Genomic DNA, 13,104 nt, shown 5'->3' with positions numbered 1-13,104 from the left:
AAGCATATTAGTCTAGTCTCCTCAGCTAGAGTATAAACAATAGCCACCATCTACTGCACTCCTGCTGTGTAGGAGGAGGCCTTTTAGCTTTGTGCTTCACATACTGTTATCTCATTGCTCCTCCAAAGGCCTGAGAGCCTGGTATTGTCATCCTCACTTAGCAAGCAGGAAGCTAAAGCTGCAAGAGGAGAGGGCACTTGCCCAAGCCCTCACCGCCTCATTCACCTCATTCACTTAATGATGCCAGCCAGGCTAGAGTTAAGAGACTCAGGGATGAGGACCAGAGTATCCGCCAGCTTCCCCAAGGGCCCAGGGGCTTCCCACTTAAGCTGAGCTGCTTCTCCTTATTAATTCCTCAAGGGCAAAATTTATTGAGCACATAAAATAAAATGGAGGTTGTCAAGGACCGGGGAGGGAGAAATGAGGAGTTAGTGTTTTAAGGGATATACAGTTTCAGTTTTGCAGATGAGAAAGTTCTGGAGAGCTGTTGTACAACAATGAATATACTTAATGAAATTGAACTGGACATTTAAAAATGGCTAAGATGGTAAATTTTATGTGTATTTTACCACAATTAAAATTTTTTTAAATAAAACACTTATTAATTGTCTGATTGGCTGCCAATATAATCTTATACTGCTAATTATTTCATGCTGGAAGAGACTCTAGAAAACACTTTAACCCAATAACCCTCCAATCATAAAGTTAGAAGGGGGAGGTAATTTGCCCAGGGCTGCACACATAAGTGGTGCTGAAGCTAAGATCCTCAGAATCAACAGAGAAAAACGGCAGGAGGCAACACAGCATAATAGGAAAGTACAGGGCATGAGGGGTCAGAGGCCCCAGATTCAAGTCTGCTTCTTCCACTTAATGAGTTCTGTGACCTCAGAGAAGTAATTTATTCTCTGAGCTTCATTTTCCCAACCTATAAGAAGGCAATTAAAAATAATATATACGCCCTGGCCGGTTGGCTCAGTGGTAGAGCGTCAGCCTGACGTGCAGGAGTCCCAGGTTCAATTCCCGGCCAGGGCACACAGGAGAAGCACCCATCTGCACCTCCTCCTCTCCTTCCTCTCTGTCTCTCTCTTCCCCTCCCACAGCCAAGGCTCCATTGGAGCAAAGTTGGCCCGGGCACTGAGGATGGCTCTATGGCCTCTGCCTCAGGCGCTAGAATGGCTCTGGTTGCAGCAGAGCAATGCCCCAGATGGGCAGAGCATCGCCCCCTGGTGGGCATGCCGGGTGGATCCCGGTCGGGCGCATGTGGGAGTCTGTCTGCCTCCCCATTTCCAGCTTCAGAAAAATACAAAAAAATAAATAAAAATAAAAATAACATATACTTGACAATATTATGTGTGAATCAAATAAAATTACTGGTGTATACAGCTAATATGCAAAGAAAGTACTCAGCCAACTATAAATTATTCCATAAGCACTAGTTATTGTTATTAATATTAAATACCAGTTCATAGATTTAAAGAAGATTAAAGCCCTGGCTGGGTAGCTCAGTTGATTAGAGTTGATTAGAGCATTGTTCTGATATGCCAGGGTTGCAGGTTCGATCCCCAGATCAACCAATAAGTGAAAAAATAACCGGAACAAAAAAATCAATGTTTCTCTCTCTCTCTTCCCTCTCTTCCTCTCTCTAAAATCAATCAATCAATAAAATATAAAAGTAATATCGATTAATTCAAATAAAAAAATAATCTCACTTCATTGTGGCCCACTCTCAGCTATGCAAAGTCTTGCACATGGCAGGTCTTCAATGAGTTAGTGAACTGAATCACCCTTCAGGTTTTATCCACCCCTGTCCTTTTACCTCCCTCACCCCTCAACCCATAGCCCCCCTGCAACAGCCATACCAGAACCATGCCAGAAACTGGTGTAAATGTCAGCCTCCCTGGCTGCATTCCTTTGCTAAATATAAATGATTTGTCCAGTCCATTGTTTGAAATTATCCATAATACCTCCCCCTCCATTACTTATGATGACAAGCTGACTGTACATCTTATAGCAAAACTACATACAAAACATTTTCTATGGCTATTTTTAGTAGAGAGAGAAAAGCTGGCTGGTATACAGGGATCAGAGCATGAGTCCTCAGTTTTCTCCACTAGTCCAGGAAAGCTTCCTGGAGGAGGAAATGCCTGAGTCAGACAAGGGGGACAGGTGCAGGTCAGAAGGGCACCCTCACTGAATCCGTTAGTTAGGTTCTTTGAACCAAAGGGAGGTGAGCAGCTGCCTTCTTATTCCCGTTTTGGGGGTACGGGAAGGAAGGTCCACACGGCCCAGGGGATCTCATACTACCCCAATGCTCCAAACTTCCCCAGGCACTACAGGCATCCAGGGAAGAGGTACAGAAGACTCCTCTTTTACAAAAAGAGGCTATCCAAGACTTCAGTTTCGAGATACACAAGTACAAATACTGCCTTCTAAACAGCCGGTTTCTTGTTTGAACTTTTGTTTAACCACAAGAAAGTTTTTTAAAGTCCCAAACTTGAAGGCACAGATGGACTACATCTCGGACCTCGAGGTGTGCCAAAGCTCTGTCACTCTAAGTGCCGACCAGCCAGCGATGGCCTAAGGAACAGTCAGGGGTGCGGGGGGGAAGAGGAGGTCCTGCAGGCGGTACCCCAGCCATGCCCGAGCCCCTGGCCCTCCCTGGGGGTGCGCCATGGGCCACCCCCAAGCCACTGGAGTCTACTGGGCCACACAATCAGAAACCCATGACAGCTCTGAGTCTCTCTCTTTCTGCTGCACACACAGACCTCCCATCCCTTCGTCTGGGATCCCGCGGCTCTACTCCCAAAAGGTCCCCGGAGCCACTCCGTGCAGATCCCTCTCCGCCCCAATCCCGGGCCCCGCACACACCTTCCCCTTCCTGGGCCGCTTCCCGGCCCTCACAGGGCGCCTATCCCATCCCTCCCTCATTCCGTCCCACTGCCGCCCTCCCGACATCCCTCCGCAGGGTGTCCCTGAGGCGCCCCCAGCCCTGGAAACCTGGTCAAGGGCTCGCCTAGCCCGCCCACAGCCGGCCCGGACCCCGCAAGCTCGCACGCTCCCGAGCCCGCCCCGGGCCGCACTCACCGAGCTCCCAGGAATGCGGGATCCCCACTCTCTCGCGTTTCCTCGCCACCGCCACTACAGCCGCAGCCAGCGGAAACGAGGGGCGGGGCCGGGGCTCGCGGTGGGGGGCGGGGCCTGCCCAGGAATGGCGAGGCCACGGGGCGGGGCCGGCCGCGGGGGCGGGGCGAGGCCCCCGGCCGGGGCAGAGCACGGGGGGCGGAGTGACCCGGCCAGACGGAGCTGGAGTGTGCGCTGGGGCCCGGGCGGTGCGTGGGGGAGGGGCAGGGGCCGCTAACACCCGTGGCTCGATCCTCGGTGCCAGAGCTGGAGGGAGCCGGAGGAGGGAGGCCAGGCGTGGCCGCCCTCTGGTGCTCCGGAACCCTACCTTCCCTCCACACCTCCTGGATTCTCGGATTGGCCTTTCCTCAGAGGCGTTAGTACGATGCCTTCCTGAGCCGCAGCCCGGACCAGAGATGGGGAGAGGGAGGTCAGGGCCTGGGAGTTCGCGCTCCTAGGCTCTGTCCTATTCACCACCCCAGGGCCCGCGCTGGCCCGGATCTTAGCTTTCCCCCTGGGTCGGGCTGTCTGACCTCAGCACCCCCAACCGCGCCCCACACCCAAGAAATCCTTCCCTGGTATTTGGGGCGGACTGTTTGAGCTGTTGAGGTCGCGGGTGTGTATTTGATACTGCCGGGAGGAGCCGCTGTCTCCCCAGGAGCTATAGGCCTCCAAGTGGTGGTAAAGGGCACCGTGAAAAACTGAATTGAAGCAGGAAAAACTCAAGTTAGACATCTCTGGAGGATTGTCAGGCCTGGATTCTTGAAGTACAGTGTGTCCGTAAAGTCATGGTGCACTTTTGACTGATCACAGGAAAGCAACAAAAGACGATAGAAATGTGAAATCTGCACAAAATAAAAGGAAAACTCTCCCAGTTTCATACCTATTCAGTTCAATGTGGGCTCACGCACAGATTTTTTAGGGCTCCTTAGGTAGCTATCCTGTATAGCCTCTACTCATCACTGACTGATGGCCTACCAGAATGGGGTTTCTCCACCAAACTACCGGTTTCCTTCAACTGCTTATCCCACCAAGTAATGTTATTCCTATGTGGTGGCGCTTTGTTATAAACGCGCCGATATTCACGTTGCACTTTGGTCACAGATTCGAATTTAGCAAGCCACAGAACACACTGAACTTTCCTCTGTACCATCCACATCTCAACTGGCATGGCCGTGGGCTGCTCCACTGTATACACAGTGTTACATCATCATCTGCGCATGCACACATGCTGCCACATCATCCTACAGAAACTGGGAGGATTTTCCTTTTATTTGGTGCAGATTTCACATTTCTATTGTCTTTTGTTGCTTTCCTGTGACCAGTCAAAAGTTGCACCATGACTTTACGGACACACTGTAGAAGGCCTGTACTCTCTTCCAAAGTGGTGACTGACAGCCATCTCTACTCATAATTGTTAGTATCATAGAAATGTATTCTGTGCTTTCTCACGTGCATAATCATGGGCTAAGTATGATTTGAGACAAAGTTTTAAACCTGGTTACAATCGCCAGGGTCCCCTTCACCTCTCCTAATTAGACTGGCAGTTTCCATTCATTTCCTCAGACCCTACTCCTCATACAAACACAGTCTTGTTTTGTCTGTTAGACTTAAACCAATAACCCATCTCCTGACTCTCCATTCCCTTCCTTCAAAACCTTGTTCAATACCCCCCCATAAAGTCTTCAAAGACTAGCCCCTACCAGCCCCTGTCTCTCCAGCCCTTTAGCACATATGCAAACTCCACCCAATTTCCAGAAGAAACAGAGACCCAGAGAGGGAAAGGGACTTGCTAGTGATGTCTGTAGTGGGAGGCAGACCAGTTTGGTAGAAACATAGTCTCTTTGGAGCCAGACAGACCTGGAATTGAATCCTGACTCTGCCTTTTATGGGCTGTGACATCTCTAGGCCTCAGTTTCTTCACCTTTAATAATACTGATGCCACAGGATTGAGATGACCAAGATGATGGGTAGCAAAAGCACAACATTTGATGCCAGGTGGTGCTCAGCAAATGTTAGCTTCCTTCTGCCCTTTGAAATAATAGGATTATGAGCCTTAGGGATGAGAGAAACCTTAGAACAGGGGTCCCCAAACTACGGCCCGCGGGCCACATGTAGCCCCCTGAGGCCATTTATCCGGCCCCCGCTGCACTTCCGGAAGAGGCACCTCTTTCATTGGTGGTCAATGAAAGGAGCACATTGACCATCTCATTAGCCAAAAGCAGGCCCATAGTTCCCATTGAAATACTGGTCAATTTCTTGATTTAAATTTACTTGTTTTTTATTTTAAATATTGTATTTGTTCCCGTTTTGGTTTTTTACTTTAAAATAAGATATGTGCAGTGTGCATAGGGATTTGTTCATAGTTTTTTTTATAGTCCGGCCCTCCAACGGTCTGAGGGACAGTGAACTGGCCCCCTGTGTAAAAAGTTTGGGGACCCCTGCCTTAGAAGAATCCCTTCAGCAATAACCCAGAAAGCGGCCCTGCTGCTCCCCCTCCTTCAGCACATCCAGGGATGGGAAGACTCAGTGCCTCCAAAGGGATTACAGTTGCAGGAAAAAGCCATAGACGAAAGCCACAGAGGATATGGAATTATTCAACATAAAAAAGGCTAAGGTGCCTGACCAGGCGGTGGCGCAATGGACAGAGCATCGGATTGGGATGCGGAGGACCCAGGTTTGAGACCCCGAGGTTGCCAGCTTGAACGCGGGCTCATCTGGCTTGAGCAAAAAAGCTCACTAGCTTGGACCCAAGGTCGCTGGCTCAAGCAAGGGGTTACTCGGTCTGCTGAAGGCCCATGGTCAAGGCACATATGAGAAAACAATCAATGAACAACTAAGGTGTCGCAACAAAAAGCTGGTGATTGATGCTTCTCATCTCTCTCCATTCCTGTCTGTCTATCCCTATCTATCCCTCTCTCTGACTCTCTCTCTTACACTATAAAAAAATAAAAATTAAATTAAATTAAATTTTAAAAAAAAGGGCTAAGGTGACTTGCAGTCTGTAAGGCAGACACATACTGCTATGTCAACTGAGGATAAAACTCAAATAAATGACCTGACTAGGAAGCAAGATACCTGTACGGCAGGAATTCCCAAAAGCATGAGGTCCCAGTTTACTGTACCAAGCTTCTGAGAAATATCACCATTTGTGTCTTGGAAATTCAGAAAATGCTGAGAAAAAAACACCATATAGATAGGGTGACTCCATCCAGGTTGTCAGGCATATTGCACTTACTACTCTTGTCCTGGCATAATTTTTTTTTTAGAGAGAGATGAGAAGCATCAATTCTTCGTTGTGGCACCTTAGTTGTTCATTGATTGTTTTCTCATATGTGCCTTGACCCGGGGACTACAGCCAAGCCAATGACCCCTTGCTCAAGCCAGCGACCTTAGACTCAAGCCAGCAACCTTGGGCTTCAAGCCAGTGACCATGAGGTCATGTCTATGATCTCGTGCTCAAGCTGGTGAGCCCATGCTCAAGCCAGCAACCTTGGGATCATGTTAATGATCACAGGCTCAAGCCAGTGACCCTGCGCTCAAGCTAGCATGCCTGTACTCAAGCCAGATGAGCCATGCTCAAGCCAACGACCTCGGGGTTTAGAACCTGGGTCCTCTGCATCCCAGGCTGATGCTCTATCCACTGCGCCACCGCCTGTTAGACCTGGCGTAATTATTAATAATCCCCCTTTCACTCTCAAAATATCTTGGTTTGGACAATAAATTATAGGTCACATTAACTATGAACAAAGTCAGTACTTCAAATAATAGCTCCTTCCAGCGCTGCATGTCGGCAATTCTGCTGGATTTTCTGGATCCCAGATACCTCAAAAGATAGGATGTCAGTTTATCCCCTTGAAATCACCAAATCAAATCAAAAATGATACTAAGCAGAAATTAAGTTTTCCAGCCAGCCACCCCAAGTCAAGCTAAGAGACAGACAGTGCCTGCTGAATTGTGACACCTAGTGGGGAGAATTCACACTCACTGGAAGCTGTTTTCGGACACTTGGTATTCAGCTTTTATTGCTTGTAAAGCACAGAACAGCAGCTAACATTTTCCAAATGCTTATGTGCCAGGCACAGTTCTAAGTACATGTTATAATTTGTTTGAGCCTCATAACAACTCTAGGAGGTAGCTACTGTTGTCAGCCCTCCATTTTATAGATGAGGAAATTGAGGATCAAAAGAGTTAAGTAACTTCCCCCAGGTCATTTAGCCAGTAAATGACTATGCCAGGATCTAATCCCTGGTTGTCTAGTTGCAGGGCCTAGCACTTAACTGCTACTCTATCCAGCTTCTATCAGCTACATGTGCAAAGTTAGTTCAGAGGTGTCTTCTGTCTAAAGTGACTCCTACCAACTCTCTGACATGCGATGATATGAAGGGAGAATGAGAAGCATAGAATACTAGAAGGTCACCTGACCAGGTGGCGGCGCAGTGGTTAGAATGTAGGACTGGGATGCAGAGGACTCAGGTTCAAGACCCCAAGGTCGCCAGCTTGGGCACGGGCTCATTTGGTTTGAGCAAAGCTCACCAGCTTGGACCCAAGGTCACTGGCTCGAGCAAGGGGTTACTCGGTCTGCTGAAGGCCCGCGGTCAAGGCACATATGAGAAAGCAATCAATGAACAACTAAGGTTTAACAACAAAAAACTGATGATTGATGCTTCTCATCTCTCTCCGTTCCTGTCTGTCTGTCCCTATCTATCCCTCTCTCTGACTCTCTCTCTCTCTGTCTCTGTAAAAAAAAAGGAAAAAAAAGAATAAAAAACAGTAATTAAAAAAAAAAAGAATACTAGAAGGTTGGCTTCCACATCTGCCAGTAAGAGTGGTAGTGTCCACATCTACCCAAGATTAAAATCAGGCCATTAAACCAGAAAATGAAAAAACTCATAAACCGTCAGTTAAGTGCACAGTGGGGCCTGGCTGGGCAGCTCAGTTGGTTAGACTTAGAGCATTGTCCTGATATGCCATGGTTTTGGGTTTTACCCTGGATCAGGGCATATACAAGAATCAACCAATGAATAAATAAATAAATAGAATAACAAATCAATGTTTCTCTCTCTCTCAAATCAATAAATAAAAATCTTTTTAAAAAAGAAGCACTTTCCAGGGTGAAGAATGAAACAGTTCCTTCCCTACCTCACCCCCCTTAATAACATCTATTCATGCAATTTGAACAGTGGTCACTGAAACCTACCAGCCACAAGACCCAAACCTAGACCTCCTACCTTTGTCATGAGGAAGCAGGCAGAAGTGACCAAAGACTATTCTGCTTCTTTTCCAGGCTCCCTTCTCCAAAGAATACAGATCATCACCAAGGGCCCCTCCTTCCTTCAGCTTCTTTCTCTTCCAAAACTCAAAGTGCAGGGGGTGGAGCAGGATGAAGGCAGCTTGTACAAGTCTTTATTAAAACGGTTGCCATATAGGGGAGGGGCACAAAGAAAACCAGATAGAAGGTGACGGAAGACAATTTGGGTGATGGGAATGCAACATAATCAAATGTCAAAATAACCCGGAGATGTTTTCTCTGAACATATGTACCCTGATTTATCGATGTCACCTCATTAAAATTAATAATAATAAAAAAAGGTTGCCATATTGGCCCTGACCAGTTGGCTCAGCGGTAGAGCATCAGCCCATTGTGTGGATGTCCAGGGTTCGATTCCCAGTCAAGGCACACAAGAGAAGTACCCATCTGCTTCTCCACTCCTCCTCCTCCTCCTTCTTTCTCACTCTTTCTGTCTGTCTGTCTCTCTCTCTCTCTCTTCCCTTCCTTCCCCTCTCTGAATAAAACTATAGATCAAGGGAGGGTTTGTGGAAAATTAACAGGAAGAATCAAAACTATTTATTTACTTAGGGGGTGGGGCGGGGACAGGAAGGAAAAGAGATGAGAAGCATCAACTCAGAGTTGTGGCACTTTAGTTGTTCATTGATTGCTTCTCATACATGCCTTGACCGGGGGAACCCAGCTGAGCCAGTGACCCCTTGCTCAAGCCAGCAACCATGGGCTCAAGCCAAGGACCATGGGGTCATGTCTATGATCCCACATTCAAGCCAGTGACCCCACATTCAAGCTGGTGAGTCTGTGCTAAATTGACGCTCTATCCACTGAGCCACCACCTGGTCAGGAAAGACTTGAATCTATTTAAAACCTTGTGGAACAGTCTTACCTTTGGTATTAAGAAATAAGCTCCTGCCTGACCAGGCGATGGTGCAGTGGATAGAGAGTCTAACTAGGATGCGTAGGACCCAGGTTCGGGACCCCAAGGTCACCAGCTTGAGCGTGGGCTGATCTGGTTTGAGCAAAGCTCACCAGCTTGGACCCAAGGTCGCTGGCTCGAGCAAGGGGTTACTCGGTCTGCTGTAGCCCTATGGTCAAGGCACATATGAGAAAGCAGTCAATGAACAACAACTAAGGTGTCACAACGAAAAACTAATGGTTGATGCTTCTCATCTCTCTCGTTCCTGTCTGTCTGTCCCTATCTATCCCTCTCTCTGACTCTCTCTGTCTCTGTAAAAAAGAAAAAAGAAATAAGCTCCTATTGACCAACCCTTACACTCTGGACATCATCCAAAAAATAAATAAAGAAGGAAAAATACATCCTGACCTGTGGTGGCACAGTGGATAAAGAGTTGACCTGGAATGCTGAGGTCACCGGTTCAAAAATCTGGGCTTGCCTGGCCAAGGCACATATGGGAGTTGATGCTTCTTGCTCCTCCCCCTTTCTCTCTCTCTCTCTCTCTCTCTCTCTCTCTCTCTCTCACACACACACACAAACACACACACACACACACACTCTCACTCTCTCTCCTCTCTAAAATGAATAAATAAATAAAAATTTTTAAAAAAGAAGGAAAAATACTACCACTACTACCAACAAAAAATAAAAAATAAAACCCCAACTACCTGAGGATTCCTGAAAGAAAACCCAAATAGGCATGAGATGAGTTCCCATTTTTGTGGATTTCCCCATGTTGGCCAAGGTCCCAGTGCAGCCAGCACAGGATGGCTAAGATTCCAACAGAAAACCCTCTGTGTTTTTGGCAGAGGAACCAGATAGAGCCCAGAGCAACCAAGGCTGCTGTAGTGAGAAGTGGATCCTGGGAAGAGGAAAAGAGAGAGCCAGAGAAGAAAACCCCAAAATTCTCTCTATAAACCTTTTCTCTCTATAAACCCAAACAAAGTTGACCCCAGCGCTGAGGATGGCTCCATGGCCTCTGCCTCATACGCAAGAATGGCTCCAATTGCAGCGGAGCAACGCCCCAGATGGGCAGAGCATTGCCCCCTGGTGGGCATGCCTGGTGGATGGATCCCGGTCAGGCGCAAGCAGGGGTCTGTCTGTCTCCTACCTCCGGCCCCCCCCCCCCCGCCCCCAGCCACGCACTTCTCACTTCGGAAAAATACAAAAAAAAAAAAGGCTTTAAAAAATAAATATTAAATAAATAAAAACTCTTTCTCACTCTTGAGCCACACATGACCAGAATTGCAGCTAAAGATAAAGGAACCAAACCAGGACTTGAGCACTTGCTGGCCGTAGGTTAGACAGAGTTTATAGTTTGAGTATCACCAAGTTAACTTCTTGATAAAAGAAAAATATCTACATTTTTCTGAGGGATAAAATAGAATCCAGAGTGTTCCCAACATGACTTTCAAAATATTCAGGATATAATCCAAATATTGCTCAATAAACCAGGAACATTGTTTTTGAGGGAAAACTAAACAACAGAAGCCATTTCCAGGATAACTCGGATGTTGTAATTGTCAGACAAGAATATTTATTTATTTATTTATTTATTTATTTATTTATTTTTTAGAGAAGGAAGGGGGAGAGACAGAAACATCAAACTCTTCCTGTACAATTGCACCCACAACCTTTGCATTGGGATGACGCTCTAACCAACAGAGCTATCCCATAAAGGTCAATGATTTTAAAGCAGCTATTATAACAATGTTCAAAGATATAAGAGAAAATATGTTTATAATTAATGAACACATAGAAAATGACAACAGAAAAAATAAAAAGTATTGTTAAATTTAAAACCAAATGGGAATTTTAGAACTAAATATATGGAATTTAAAAATTCACTGGGTTGGCTACCCTGGCCGGGTAGCTCAGCCAGTTAGAACGTCATCCATATATGGTAAGGATGCAGGTTTGATCCCTGGTCAGGGCACATACAAGAGTCAACCAATGAATGCATAAATAAGTGGAACAACAAGGTGATGTTTCTCTCTCTCTCTCTCTTTCTTCCTTCTTTTCACTCTTTCTAAATATCAAATAAACATTTTTTAAAAACCAAAAATTCGGCCCTGGCCGGTTGGTTCAGTGGTAGAATGTCGGCCTGGCGTGCAGGGGTCCCGGGTTCGATCCCCAGCCAGGGCACACAGGAGAAGCACCCATCTGCTTCTCCACCCCTCCCCCTCTCCTTCCTCTCTGTCTCTCTCTTCCCCTCCCGCAGCCAAGGCTCCATTGGAGCAAAGTTGGCCCAGGCGCTGAGGATGGCTCTGTGGCCTCTGCCTCAGGCGCTAGAATGGCTCTAGATGCAATAGAGCGACGCCCCAGAGGGGCAGAGCATCTCCCCCTCATGGGCATGCCAGTGGATCCCGGTTGGGCGCATGTGGGAGTCTGACTGCCTCCCCGTTCCCAGCTTCGGAGAAATAAGAAAAAACAAAAAAGAAAAACAGAAAAGGATGGGATGGAAAAAAAGGTAACAAAGAGACCTGCGGGACAATATCAAAATGTCTAATATATGGTAATTGGAGTCCCAGAAGGAGAAGAAAGAGAAAATGAACAGAAAAATTATATATTTAAAAGCTTTTGGCCTGACCAGGCGGTGGTGCAGTGGATAGAGTGTCGGACTGGGATGTGGAGGGCCCAGGTTCGAGACCCCGAGATTGCCAGCTTGAGCGTGGGCTCATCTGGTTCGAGCAAAGCTCACCAGCTTGGACCCAAGCTCACTGGTTTGAGCAAGGAGTTTCTCAGTCTGCTGAAGGCCCACAGTCAAAGCACATATGAGAAAGCAGTCAATGAACAACTAAGGTGTCGCAACGAAAAACTAATGATTGATGCTTCTCATCTCTTTCCCTTCCTGTCTGTCTGTCCCTATCTATCCCTCTCTCTCACTCTCACTCTCTCTCTCTCTGTCTCTGTTAAAAATAAAAAACTTTTGGGGAGGATCCAGTCTAGAGGAAATGGTTGAATAATATATAGAAAAGATAAGAGACCACAAATAATAAAAGGTTTTATATAAGGAGGAAGTAAATGGGATCAAAATTGTTAAGTGTAGAGAAAAGGCAGAACAGATGACGACAGCACTTGCACTGCCACCAGAGGGAAAGAGGATAGAACTGGAGCAAACGTAGGTGGATTTATGTCTTAGATGGGGATTTTCATTTGATGGGCTCCATTCTCCTTGTAAAGGAGAGCAAGTGAGAGACAAAGGTTATCTGCTGTAAGTGGAGGTGTTAGGAAGGGCCAGTGGTTTGAAATAATCACTGTAGGAAAGCGAGTTCATCAAAGATATGTAATAGGGTTCCCTGGGTATATTGAGCGCTTATTCAAACATAGTAACCGTGAATTTGTGTAGAACTTATATGCCCTGTTGTGTGATTTTCCTAGAGGCTGCGTGTAAGCATGGTGATTTTGGATAAGTGGGTGCAGCCACAGTTGGGATTTTGCCAGATGGGTATGACAAAATGACAAAGGATCAGGTTAAGGTATAGACAAGGACTCTAAGCTTGTTAAGGATGGCAGAGAAGGAGAGAGCTGATGGTATGGGGATAGAGAGATCAATGGCACAGAGGTGCTGATGAGGGGAAATCGCTGCAGGGGACATAGTTGAACAAGCCAGCTGAAAGGAGAGGAGGTTGAAGGGGTAGAAGACTGACTCCATGATTTTGGAGTGAAACAGTTTCCAGTGATAGCAAAGCCCCTATTGTGACCTAGGAAGTGAGTGGGTTAGAGAGAATAGAGATAGATA

At 46.7% G+C, this 13,104-nt stretch overlaps 1 protein-coding gene across 2 annotated transcripts in view; it reads right to left on the bottom strand.

The window, feature by feature from the left end:
• The window catches only part of TSPAN9 (tetraspanin 9), a 227,314-nt gene extending 224,142 nt beyond the window's left edge, over window positions 1–3,172 (bottom strand). For both annotated transcript variants that reach the window (XM_066257704.1, XM_066257703.1), the window contains exon 1: window positions 3,085–3,172. The gene's annotated coding sequence lies outside the window, so the exon portion shown is untranslated. The remainder of the gene's footprint in view (window positions 1–3,084) is intronic.
• Window positions 3,173–13,104: the final 9,932 nt, after the last annotated feature.

This window comes from Saccopteryx bilineata, chromosome 2 (genome assembly GCF_036850765.1).
Source record: "Saccopteryx bilineata isolate mSacBil1 chromosome 2, mSacBil1_pri_phased_curated, whole genome shotgun sequence".
Classification (NCBI taxonomy): domain Eukaryota; kingdom Metazoa; phylum Chordata; class Mammalia; order Chiroptera; family Emballonuridae; genus Saccopteryx; species Saccopteryx bilineata.
Note: the sequence above shows the minus strand (reverse complement) of the source record. Positions and strands in the feature narration are given on the sequence as shown.